The sequence below is a fragment of the Coffea arabica genome, chromosome 5c (assembly GCF_036785885.1).
Source record: "Coffea arabica cultivar ET-39 chromosome 5c, Coffea Arabica ET-39 HiFi, whole genome shotgun sequence".
NCBI lineage: Eukaryota > Viridiplantae > Streptophyta > Magnoliopsida > Gentianales > Rubiaceae > Coffea > Coffea arabica.
The window spans coordinates 30410854-30424773 of record NC_092319.1 but is presented as its reverse complement, the minus strand read 5'-3'; the positions used below and the strand labels follow the sequence as shown (position 1 = coordinate 30424773).

The window sequence follows — 13920 nt, the reverse complement described above, 5'->3', positions numbered from 1 at the left end:
TGAAAAAAAAATTTGCAATTTTTCCTTTGAAACTGGGTTCAATGCTGGTTTTCAAAATGGAGTTCACAATGTCAGGAGTTAACATGATGTCCACAGAATTGACCCTAGAGATGAGTTCAGTGTGTGATTTACCCTTTCTAAGATTAGCAAAGAATTGATATAGCATGTCAGGGTAAAAGACATTAGGAATGGTCAGAATATGGGTCCATTTCTGGAATTCAAACAGTTTGACAACAGATTCAAGATCAAGTTTACGGAATTCATAGGGAATGATAAGCCTTTGGGTGATAAAACCTTTTTGAGAGACCAACTCAAATCTGTCTCTGGCTTCATCATCAATGAATTTCGGAAGAGGAGTGGGTTCTTCAACTGGTTGAGACACAGGATCCTTTCCAGAGCGTTTCTTGCTTGAAGTTTGTGTGGCAGATGCTTCCACATTTTGAGCCTCAGATCTAGTCCTTGGAGACTTCCTGGTGGAAGGTTCAGGAGTCTTCTTACTCCCAGTAGTGTTCTCTTCATTCTGCTGATCATCAGTGGGATCAGCAGACTGTTTTTTCTTGGATTGAGGAGTGCTCTTCCTCTTAGCGGACCTCTTTCTTTTGGCAGAGGATCTTGTGACAGTTTTATCTCCCTGGTCAGCCTGTTCTGGTTCCTCATTTCTACCAACAATGTTCTCTTCAGAGTTCTGCCCATCCAACTGTTCATCAGATGATTCAGCAGTTTGGATATCCAGTTTTCTTTGGGCAGTCTGCTTCACCTTACCACTACGGGTTACAGTCTTCTTTTTGGGTGCCACAGGAGGTGGTTCCAAAATTTCAATATCTTCATCCCTAAGCCTAAAGGATCGTCCGACACTAGAAGATCCTCCTCTCATTCTGACCATGATGCAATGTGGATATGTTTTTGGATAAGGAGTGTGGTGTACAAAGAAAGAGTGCAGTAAGAACCAACTGATGAATACTGAGAAGCCGCAAGGAGAGGGTTATATGATTTTAGGGTTTCGAATGTAAATTAGGAATTTTGGGGTAGTTGGGTGTTAGGAGTGCCTTTTATGAATGATTAATGAGCAGGAGAGGTGTAATGGAGTTGGTTGAGTCAATTTCTCGAAACTTGGTTTGAGGAGAGAGGAATTTGAATTTCAAATTTTAGAGAAACTGAAAGGTCGCGTCCGAGACTTATGAAGGAAAATGAATTGAGAAGAGTGGATAACTGTCTTATAGGACTCAATTTTTTGAGTGTCGGACGTCCGAACGAAGTGATGCGTCCGACACAACCGTCCGAGCCAGGGATTTTCTGGACCTTGGATGAAGAACACTGTCGGACGTCCGTTCCAATTCATCGGACGTCCGATAAGGATTGACTGGAAATAGGACTCAGAACATTTTTTCTGTAACACCCAATTTAGTCCTCAAAGACACAAATTGATCTAGCGGAAGAGCTTTTGTGAGTATATCAGCGATCTGTTCTTTAGAACAAACAAACTCAACACGGATTATCCCCTTTGAGACAAGATCGCGAATGAAATGATGCTTAATATCAATGTGCTTAGTCCTAGAGTGTTGAATGGGATTTTTTGTTAGATTAATTGCACTGGTGTTGTCACAGTACATGGGTACACATTCATACACTAAACCGAAATCATTTAGTGTGTTTTTCATCCACAACAATTGAGCACAACAAGCACCAGCAGCAACATACTCAGCTTCAGTAGTGGACAGTGAGATAATATTTTGTTTTTTACTAAACCAAGAGACCAAGCAATTTCCAAGAAAGTTGCATATACCAGTAGTACTTTTTCTATCTATTTTACAACCTCCAAAATCAGCATCAGAGAATCCACACAAAGGAAGTTCATAACATTTTGGATACCACAAGCCAAAATTTAAGGTTCCTTTAAGATATCTCAAGATTCTTTTTACTGCATTCAAGTGTGATTCCTTTGGACAGGATTGAAATCGAGCACATAAACACACAGCAAACATGATGTCAGGCCTACTAGCAGTTAAATAAAGTAAACTTCCAATCATACCTCTGTACTTCTTCTCCTCAACTTTAATACCTTCCTCATCTTTGTCTAGTTTGGTAGAGGTGCACATAGGTGTCCCAACAGGCTTTGAATCCTCCATTCTGAATCTTTTCAGCAACTCCATGGTGTATTTTGTTTGATTTATAAATGTTCCATCATGGGTTTGAATCACTTGGAGTCCAAGGAAGAAATTCAGTTCTCCCATCATGCTCATTTCAAACTCTTTTTGCATGATGATGGAAAAATCCTTGCACAAATTTTCATTAGTGGCACCAAATATGATATCATCCACATATATTTGCACTATCAAAAGATCTTGTGAGCTTTGTTTTGTAAAAAGTGTAGTGTCTACAATGCCTCTTTTAAAACCATTTTCAATCAGAAATCCACTCAGACGTTCATACCATGCTCTAGGAGCTTGCTTTAATCCATATAAAGCTTTTGAGAGTTTAAACACGTGATTTGGATAAGATACATTTTCAAAACCAGGTGGTTGGTCAACATAGACTTCTTGATCTATAAACCCATTTAAGAAAGCACTCTTAACATCCATTTGAAATAATTTAAAATTCTTGAAACATGCAAATGCTAAAAACATTCTTATGGATTCCAGCCTGGCTACTGGTGCAAAAGACTCATCAAAGTCTATTCCCTCTTCTTGAGTGTATCCTTTGGCCACCAGTCTAGCCTTATTTCTAACAATCTCCCCTTTATCATTCAATTTGTTTCTAAACACCCATTTTGTGCCAATGATAGGATGGCCTTGTGGTCTGGCAACCAGAGTCCAGACTTTGTTTCTTTCAAATTGGATTAACTCTTCTTCCATAGCTAAAATCCAGTGCTCATCATTCAAAGCATCAACAACATTTTTTGGTTCAATATGTGATACAAAAGCAAGATTATCTACCAGGTGTCTAGAGGAACGAGTCCTGACCTTTTCAGAAGGATCACCAATTATGAGCTCCCTGGGATGATTATGAGCAAATTTCCAGGCTCTTGGAAGATCATTAGGAGTAGTGGTATCTCTATTATTCACTTCTTCAGCTGGACTGATCTGAGCATCATTATCCTTTGAATCAGTTTCTGGTGAAGCAGAGTCATGGTCATTGATTGCTAGTTTCTTTAGTCCTTCTTGAACACCTGTGTCATCATCTTCACCACAACTCATAGAAATGTCACCATTTGATTCATCAAAAGTAATGTGTATAGCCTCCTCTATAATCAATGTTCTACGATTATAAACTCTGAAACCTCTTTTGTTTTCACAATATCCCAAGAAAATTCCTTCATCAGATTTCTTGTCAAACTTTCCAAGATGTTCCTTGATATTCAAAATGAAACATTTACAACCAAATACTTTGAAGTAGCTGACTACTGGCTTTTTATCATACATGAGCTCATAGGAAGTTTTGTTCAAAATTGGTCTTAGAAGAATTCTATTCATGGTATAACAGGCTGTGTTTATGGCTTCAGCCCAAAAATATTTTGGTAAATTGCATTCACTAAGCATGGTTCTAGCAGCCTCTTGGAGAGTTCTATTTTTTCTTTCTACAACTCCATTCTGTTGAGGAACTCTAGCAATAGAGAATTCATGGGTAATACCATTGTGATCACAAAATTCTGGAAAACCACAGAACTTAAATTCTGTCCCATTATCACTTCTAATTCTGACAATTTTCAAGCCAAGCAGATTTTGTACTTTAGCAAATAATGAGGTAAAATTCTTAAAGGCATCATCTTTATGAGCAAGGAATATTACCCAAGTATATCGAGAGTAGTCATCAACAATCACAAAACAATATCTCTTACCACCAAGGCTTGCAGTCTGTGTAGGGCCAAATAGATCAAGGTGCAGAAGTTCAAGTGGTTTTGAAGTGGAAACACATTTCTTAGGTTTAAAAGAGACCTTGACTTGTTTTCCAAATTGGCATGCATCACAGATTCTGTCTTTTTCAAATCTGATTTTTGGAAGACCTCTAACAAGTTCCTTTTTAGAAATTTCTTTCAGCAAGTCCATATTGAAGTGACACAACCTTCTATGCCATAGCCATGGGTCCTCATTTGCTACTTTGAGACATTTGAGATATGAGGAATCAAAATTTTCAAGATACACAACATAGACATCATTAACTCTTTTTCCTTTGAAAATAATGTTGAACTTTGAGTCAAATATAAGACATTCAAGCTTTTTGAATAATACAAACAGATTCCTATCACACAATTGGCTAACACTTAACAGATTGTAGCTCAAATTATCAACAAGAAGAACATTGTGGATAAAAGTTTGATCATTCTTACCAACATCGCCAATGCCAACAGTTTTGGCTTTGTTATCATCTCCAAAAGTTACCTTTCCACTTGCTTTTTGCTTGAGTTTAATAAATTGTGATGCATCACCAGTCATATGTCTTGAACATCCACTATCAATGAACCATTTTGATCCTTTAGCACTGTAATCCTGGTTCACCTACACACAAACCCACAAGATAATACTTGGTACCCTTTACATGTTGGGTCCTTGAGAGTTAGTCTTATGTTTGACTATCCACATGCATCTCATCCCATTCCTCATATTTTTCTTAACATGACAGTTGCTGTACATGTGGCCAGATTGATAACAAAAGTTGCATATTGACATAGGATTAATCAAATGAACAGGTTTGATGAATCTGACTTGCCTTCTTCTGTGGATAGCAAACTCATTTGTATTTTGGTTCAGTCTTATTCGATGAGTATTAACATAAGGTACAGTGTCAATTTTTTGAAGATGATTCTGTTTCACATGATGTAACAATTTACATAAATCATCCATCCTTTTTCTCAGGCTGCATTGCTCACTCTTGAGTAAGTCACAGTAATTTTTCTTTTTGTAAAGTTCAGCAAGCACATCAGTTTCAGTCCTTTTCAGGTTATCATTTTCATGCTTAAGGCATTTGTTTTGTCGAAAAAGATTTGCATTGTCTTGTATTAGAAAGCTGATTTTTTGCTTCAGTTCTTTGTTTTTAGCATAGGATTCTTTCAAGTTGTCATGCATTTTTTCTAGAAAAGAATTGACATCATCATCAGATTCACTATCACTATTGATTTGAGAGTTGCATTGTGTTACCTCTTCATCTCCAATGGCCATGAAAGCTACTTGAGCAGATTCCTCTTCTTCTTCAACTTCGCCTTCTGAGTTGCAATCATTCCAGGTAATCTGGAAATTGTTGAACTTTGGTTTTCGTTCAATCTTGTTTTCCTTCTTTTTCTTCATTGGACACTCATTTGCATAGTGTCCAGGTTGGCCACATTCAAAACATTTATCATTCTGCTTCTTGTTGAACTCTAGTTTCCCTCTATTCCTGAAGTCATTAGTCTGATTCTGGAAGGAGTTGTTGGATCCGCCTTTCCTGAATCTTCTCTTATTGAGAAATCTTTTGAAGCCTCTTGTGATGAGTGCAATGTCACTATCATCACCTTCCAAGTCATTTTCATCCAGTGAGGCTGTTTCATCTTCATCTTGTGAAGTTTTCAGAGCAATACTCTTCCTTCCTTTTGTGTCTTCTTCTTCCTGCAACTTAGATTTAAGTTTCAGTTCGTAGGAGGTTAGAGAGTTAATCAGAGATTCAATGGATAAGGAATTTAAATCCTTAGCTTCCTCTATAGCAGTCACTTTGCTTTCCCAATCCTTTGATAGAGCATTCAGAATTTTTCTGTTCTTTTCACCTAGAGAGTATTCCTTCTCGAGTACCTCTAAATCCTTGATCAGATCATTGAATCTACAATACATTTTGTCGATGTTCTCATGAGGCTCCATCTTAAAAGATTCATACTTGGTGACCAGAATGGACTTTTTCTGTTCTCTTACGTTGTCACTGCCCTCATGAATTTCTCTTAACTTATCCCACATTTCTTTGGCAGATTTACACCCTTTTACTCTAATTGACTCATTTGAGTCTAAGGCACTGTAAAGAACATTCATGGCTTTGGCATTCAATGTGAGATTGGTTCTGTCTTGAGCATTCATCTCAGCTCTCGTTTTTTGCCGCAACAAACCTGTTTCTGCATCAAGAAAGTTAGCATCATGCGGTCCTTCATTCACAATAAACCACAGCTCAATATCAATGGATTGCAAGAAGATAATCATTCTTTCTTTCCAGCTAACATAATTGGAACCAGTAAACATGGGAGGCCTAGTAACAGATTGCCCCTCAACAAACATAGCATGACTGGTTGTCATCTTACTCCAAGCCGCTTGAGCTTAATCTCTGGGAGACCAAGCTCTGATACCAATTGTTAGGATCGAAGACAACCTAAGAGGGGGGATGAATTAGGCTTTCAAAAACCTGCTAGTAAATATTCAACCCTTTTTTTGACAGACAGCCCTTCTTTTTCAAAATGCTTCTCAATGAACAAGATAATATAGTAGCACAAGTATTAGTGAGATGAGGAGAAGAGCAGTTTATATAGAAAAGCAGTAAATGAGAGTAAAGAACCAAACCAAGCTTCAAACACAACTGATGTTTGAACACCTCTATTATATACCAAGTTACTTCAAGCTGAATAGTCTTGCAACCAATCTAATGTGTACAAGGAAGGGATCACTTCCTTCTTGCCCCAAAACACACTTGGTCAAGCAAGGAAGTTTTACAAACACTCGCAAACCCTCTCTATGCTACACTATTGAAGAAGCTATGTCACACTTGAAAAAACAGCTACACGAAGATTGCACATGCAAGGAATACAAATGTTTCTTTTGAGTATTCTAGCACTTGAATCACTCACAATCTGATGTAGGCTTGATGTACAAAGTTGTTCTGAGGTGATTGACTTTGTTCCTTTTATAGGAGACCAGAGAATTCCTCAATTAATGCTATCAACGGGTAGAAGGCAGCTGAAGAGTCAACTAGCCGTTGGTGCTGTCGGACGTCCGATGGTTGGATTTTATGCGTCCGAACGAGATCAATGAGTTCTGGAAGTTTTCTTGAAATCCTTCGGCCGGCCGATGCGTTCAGAGTGTTGTGTCCGAAGAGCAGCAATACTTGTCGGACGTCCGATACACAGATGTTGAGCGTCCGATCATGATTAATAGTCATCGAACCTCTGGCTTGTCTTCTTCGGACGTCCGAGTCTGAGTTCTTTATTCGTCCGAAGATGCTCAAAGGATATTGGACGTCCGATACTTTCCTTTTGTGCGTCCGACATCATCCTCAGCAATCTTCATACTTTTTGATCTCCTTTTTCTGCTTTAAAGCCTCAGACCTGTTTGGTTCATTTCTGAAAAGGATTTCTACAAGAGGTATTAGAAATATCCATTTGTTTTGTAATCATCAAAAGATATGAGTTGAGATAAACATAGAGTGGAGCACAGGCAAGTGGAAATATTCCAATAATAGCACCTAAAACTCAATAAATGGCTCCAGGTGGCCAGTTGAAGTGAACAAGTCAAGCAATAGTATTGGAAAACTCGGACATTAACAACTGAATCTCAAACTTCCAGCTACCAATTAGTTAGCCAAAAGCGTAAAATCAATCTAGCGGAGTCAAAATACCCACAGAGTTGATGAAACAATTCCCACAGCTGACCCAAAGTAATGAAAACCCCAACTGACAGTCAAAAGTAAACTCGGTCCAACCAAAATTCCAACAAATGTCCCCAAAATAGCTATATGACCCAATCACCAGGATGTCCTCCACAAGTTAAACGAGATGCTACCAATCTCACAAGTAAAACAAGCGGCCAGGTATTCCAATTCAATATGCAGAAGCAGAATCAAATCGCCCAAATGTCAATAGATAGTTGCAGTATTTCAGCCCTCCCAAAATCTCACAAAAGGGTTCCAAATTGACAGTTAATCGCAAAATTGCACCCAACCCAAAAGAAGCCACAAATGCAAGTGAAAACACTCTAACCAGTACCACTGGTGGAAATCACACAATTGAGGAAAGGACCTCCACACGGCCAAAATACCAACTGTTGACGAACCCAGATAGCACCAATTAATACTGAGAAATTGGGGGGCAAGATTCAAATACCTCTACTGGTACCACTCCAGGCGGCGGACAGAGCAGCAGGAAGAAGAAAGAAGAAAGAAAGAAGAAGAAGAAAGAAAGGAAAAGAAAGAAAAGAAAAGAAGGAAAAGAAAAAGATTTTTTTTTTTAAGAAGAGAAATAGCTACGGTTAAGAGAAAAAATTTTTCTTTGTTTGTTTTATTTTTTTTTTGTTTATTATAATTTTTTTAATTATTATTACTTTATTTTATTTTTTGTTTATAAATATATATATATTTTTTTTTTTATTTTTTTATTTGTTTAATTTTTCTTTTTCTTTTTTTGAATCCTTACCTTTTCCGCGAACATGACGCGGGCACGCCATGAGAGCAAGAGAGCTCTCTGACGATTTTGATCGTGAGTTTTCTATACGTCATGACGCGGGCGCGTCATGCTAGCAGGAACCCCTTCTGACGATTCTGACCGTGAGCACTCCACACGTCATCATGCGAGGGCGGCATGACAGAAGAACACCTACAAATCAGCAAAACGAAAATTGAAAACCAAAATCAGTCAAATTCAAGGAAAACATATTTAAACTATCACACGAAATCAAACAAACAATTAAAAAAAATAATTGGGTTGCCTCCCAATGAGCGCCTTTCTTTAATGTCTTTGGCTAGACATGGTAAAGTGTCACTAATTAGGACACAGTGGTGCGTCTAGGCTTATTGTCTCCACTTCTCCACTTGGAAAATCTTCGTAATAATGTTTGAGACGGTATTCATTCACCACAAATTTGTTGTCTATTTTAGCACTCCGGATTTCAACTGCACCATAGGGAAAAACGTGAGTCACGATAAAAGGTCCAATCCAACGGGAACGTAGCTTACCTGGGAATAGCTTGAACCTGGATTGGTACAGGAGGACTTTCTGACCAACTTCAAAGATTTTTCTAGAGATTTGTTGGTCATGAAATGCCCAGCTTCTCTCCTTATAAATTAAAGCGTTTTCGTACGCTTCGTTTCGGATCTCCTCCAACTCTTGCAAATCCAACTTTCGTTGGGCACAGCCTCTTCTAGGTTCATGTTGCATTGCTTTATCGCCCAAAAAGCCTTGTGCTCGAACTCCACTGGTAGGTGGCACGGCTTCCCGAATACCAACCTGTACGGTGACATCCCTATGGGGGTTTTGTACGCCGTGCGGTAGGCCCAGAGTGCGTCCTCCAACCGTTGACTCCAATTTTTCCTATCGGGGCGCACCATTTTCTCCAAAATGGACTTAATCTCCCGATTCGAAACCTCCGCTTGACCATTGGTCTGGAGGTGGTACGACATTGAGACCCTGTGGAGTACACCATACTTGCGAAACAACGTAGCTATGGTTTTGTTGCAGAAATGCGTTCCCCTATCACTGACAACAGCTTTTGGCATTCCAAATCGCACAAAAATGTTAGACCGGATAAAATCTACAACTACTTTCGAGTCATTAGTCCGAGTGGCCTTGGCCTTCACCCATTTAGACACATAATCAACTGCCAGCAAAATATATATAAAACCAAATGAAGTAGGAAAAGGCCCCATGAAATCTATACCCCAGACATCAAAAATTTCAACAAAAATCAATGGGACCTGGGGCATATGATCTTTACGGGCTATATTACTTACCCTTTGACAGCGATCACATGACTTACAAAACACATAAGCATCCTTAAACAATGAAGGCCAATAAAATCCGCTTTCTAATACCTTATGAGCAGTTCTCTTGATCCAAAATGACCTCCACAGGCAAAAGTATGACAAAAAGCTAAAATCGATTGAAATTCCATTTCACTTACACATCTTCGCATCACTTGATCTGCACATCTCTTCCATAAGTACGGGTCATCTCAGATGAAATACTTGGCGTCGCTCTTCAATTTACCCCTCTTTGATTTTGGCCAGCCTGTAGGAAAATTACCAGTTACCAAATAATTGACCAGATCGGCATACCAAGGTAATTGAGAATTTAAAGAAAATAAATGCTCTTCAGGGAATGCATCCTTCAATGGTTCATTATCCTCCTCCAACTGGTATGCGACTCAAATGGTTTGCTACTAGATTCTTCGAACATTTTTTATCCCTTATCTCCAGGTCAAATTCCTGTAGGAGCAATATCCACCGTATGAGCCTCGGTTTGGCATCTTTCTTGGTCATTAGGTACCGTAATGCTGCATGATCAGAAAATACAACTACTTTAGCACCTAAAAAATATGACCTGAATTTTTCTAAAGCAAAAATAACTGCAAAAAGCTCCTTCTCAGTGGTGGAATAATTCAACTGGGCCCCATTCAAAGCTCGAGATGCGTAGTAGATGACGTGAGCTGCCTTTCCTACTCTTTGTCCCAATACAGCCCCTACGGCATGATCACTAGCATCGCATATGATCTCAAATGGCAAACTCCAATCGGGGGGCTGGATGATCGGGGGTAAGGTCAGTAGCTCTTTCAACTTGTTGAAAGCCTTCTCACACTTGTCATCGAATTCAAAGGTCACATTTTTTTGTAAGAGTTGGAACAGCAGGGCCCCAATTTTTTAAAAATCCTTGATGAACCTTCGATAAAAACCTGCATGTCCAAGGAAAGAACGCACCTCCCGCACATTCACGGGATAAGGTAATGCAGATATAATGTCTATTTTAGCCTTGTCAACCTCGATACCCTTAGATGATACAATATGACCCAGGACTATCCCGTGCTCAACCATAAAATGACATTTTTCCTAATTGACCACAAGATTAGTCTCTATACACCTTATCAGGATCAACTTCAGGTTATCTAGACACGTATCAAAACTATCACCATACACACTAAAATCGTCCATGAAAACTTCAATAATTTTCTCCACATATTCAAAAAAAATACTTACCATACACCTCTGGAATGTTGCAGGTGCATTGCATAACCCAAATGGCATTCATCTATAGGCAAAGGTCCCGAACGGGCACGTGAAGGTTGTCTTCTCTTGAGCCTCTGGTGCAATTGCTATCTGAAAGTATCCTGAAAATCCATCCAAAAAGTAATAGTAAGCCCTACGAGCTAAACGTTCAACCATTTGGTCAATGAAAGGGAGAGGGAAATGGTCCTTTTTGGTGACGGCGTTTAGCCGACGGTAGTCAATACACTGCCTCCATCCAGTGGGTTTGCGCACTGGCATGAGTTCACCCGTTTGGTTGGCTTCTACCGTCACTCCTGCCTTCTTTGGGACTACCTGAACCGGACTCACCCAAGGGCTATCTGATATTGCAAAGATGATCCCCACATCTAGCAATTTCAAAATCTCTTTCTTTACAACTTCTATCATGAGGGGGTTGAGCCTCCTTTGAGCCTGCCGAACAGGTTTAGCATCCTCTTCCAATCTAATCCGGTGCATACAGATGGCCGGGCTGATCCCCTTAATATCTGCGATTGTCCAACCTATCGCCTCTTTATGCTCTCTAAGGACTCGGATCAGTTTCTCCTCTTAGGTTTTTGACAATGCTGACGAAATAATCACCGGGAGTGTCTCGTTGTCACCCAGATACGCATACTTCAGGTGCTCTGGTAGGGGCTTCAACTCCAAAACAGGTGCCTGTACCACAGATGGCAATACCCTCTGGTGAGGTTCGGGAATAAAAATAGGCAAGACTTCATACCTTTTTTTGGTGGTCAGCAATGAGTGTAATGCACCTACTGTGCATTTTAGATCCTCGTTCCACTCCACTTCAAGAGTTGTTTCCAACTCTAGGTGCTTGGTTAAAGCCACCTCCAACTCATCCCTGCCAGCAGTTTCAAACACTTCCTGCACTGCAGGGTCAATAGCACTCACAGAGAAAATCGAGCTAAAGTTGAAGTTTGAAGGATATTTCATAGTATCAAAGATATTAAAATGCACAATTTCCCCATCAAATTCCATGGATAAGGTACCTTTATTTACATCAATTTTCGTTTGTGCTGTCCTCATAAAGGGTCTACCCAACAACAAAGGTGAGGGATCGGGGGAGTGATCATCATCCATATCAAGTACATAAAAATCAGCTGGAAATACCAAATCATTAACTTTTACCAACACATCTTCAACCAACCCATCAGGATATGCATTAGTTCGATTAGCTTATTGAATGATTATTCCAATTTCTTTTAATGGACCTAGTTTCAGAGAAGTATAGATAGATTTAGACATGACCTTAATTGATGCTCCCAGATCCAACATAGCCCTTCTAATCACGGTATTGCCTATCCTACAGGGGATAGTAAACATACCTGGGTCCCCGCACTTTGGTGGAAGCTTTCTCTGCAGGACTGCAGACACATTTTTCCCAATAATAATCCTTTCATCTCCCCTCAACCGCCTTCGGTTGACACACAAATCCCTTAAGAACTTGACATATTTTGGTACTTGTTTGATTGCGTCTAAGAGGGGGATATTTATCTCTACCTTGCGAAACACCTCCAAGATCTCCTTATCCTTATCCTGTTTTTTCAATTTTTCCAACCTGTTAGGAAAAGGTGGCGGGTTAGTTTTAACTGTAATTACTGGGCCAGGAAGTACCTCTGGATCTGCACTATTGTTGTCCTCCCTCTCAAACTCATTCTCGATCTTCTCCTCATTCTTGTCCTTAGGGATCACAGGCTCAGGCCCTTGAACCTCCTTGCCACTCCTCAAGGTCATGGCGCTCACATTCTTCGGGTTCAACTCAGGTTGAGATGGCAGCTTCCCTTGAATTTGGGATTCCAAACGGTTGATCGTGATGGCCATTTGATTTACTTGATTTTGCAATGATGGCACTTGTCCTAGTTGATTCCTCATGATTTGTAGGTCTAAATCCGTCTTTTGCTGGTTCGCAAGTAACTGCTTCATCATCTCTTCCATGGACGGACTCGAGTTTGGAGGGGGTGGTGGTTGGCGAGGCTGGTACCCTTGCTGCCTATTTGGTACGAAGTTGGACTGCCTATTCCCTCCATAGCTGAGGTTGGGATGATCTCTCCAACCGAGATTGTAGGTGCTTGAGTAAGGGTCGTACTGCTTTCGTGGCGCGGGTGCGTGGCCAGCCATGTTCACCTGTTCTGCAGTTTCTTCCTGAATCATTGGGCACATGTTTGCAGAGTGACTCATACCAGTGCAAACCCCACATACCTTGGCTTGTGATGCATTTCCCACAGCCAGTTGCCTAACAAACGATGTCAACTCACTTAGCTGCTGCTGGATAGAGGACGTCTCTACCTCATTTACCTTGCGTATTGGAACATCCTCCCTCGTACCGAATTGTTGTGAATTCTCTGCCATTCCCTCAATTAACTCCCTAGCTTCCCGAGGGGTCTTGTTTACCAGTGCCCCTCCACTCGCAGCATCAATGATACTCCTGTCTCTGAAGAGTAACCCCTCGTAAAAATATTGTATAAGCAACTGCTCACTTATTTGGTGCTGGGGGCACTTATTGCACAACTTCTTGAATCGCTCCCAGTAATCATAAAGCGACTCCCCTGGATGCTGCTTGATACCGCAAATTTCTTTCCTTAGACTCGCAGCTCTAGACGCAGGAAAATATTTATTTAAAAATTTTTTCTTCAACTGATCCCACGTGGTGATGCTACCTGGTGGTAAGTAGTACAGCCAATCCTTTGCAGAATCCTTCAAGGAGAAGGGGAATGCCCTCATTTTTATCTGCTCTTCTGTGATTCCCGGGGGATTCATACTATTGCACACGACATCAAACTCCTGCAGATGTTTATACGGCTCCTCACCTGGTAAACCATGAAAAGAAGGTAAAAGATGAATTAAACCCAATTTCAATTCAAATGAAGTGTTATCACTCAAACTCGGAAAAGTAATGCATAAAGGCTGCTGATTTAAATCAGGAGCAGCCAACTCCCTTAATGTTCGTGCATTAGCCATGGTTCCTTCCTC

At 40.1% G+C, this 13920-nt stretch overlaps 1 non-coding gene across 1 annotated transcript; it reads left to right on the top strand.

Moving 5' to 3' along the window:
- The first annotated feature begins 13429 nt into the window (after positions 1-13429).
- LOC113691230 (small nucleolar RNA R71) lies at positions 13430-13536 on the top strand. The gene has a single exon (XR_003448639.1). It is a non-coding gene; the product is annotated as a small nucleolar RNA R71 (small nucleolar RNA).
- Positions 13537-13920: the final 384 nt, after the last annotated feature.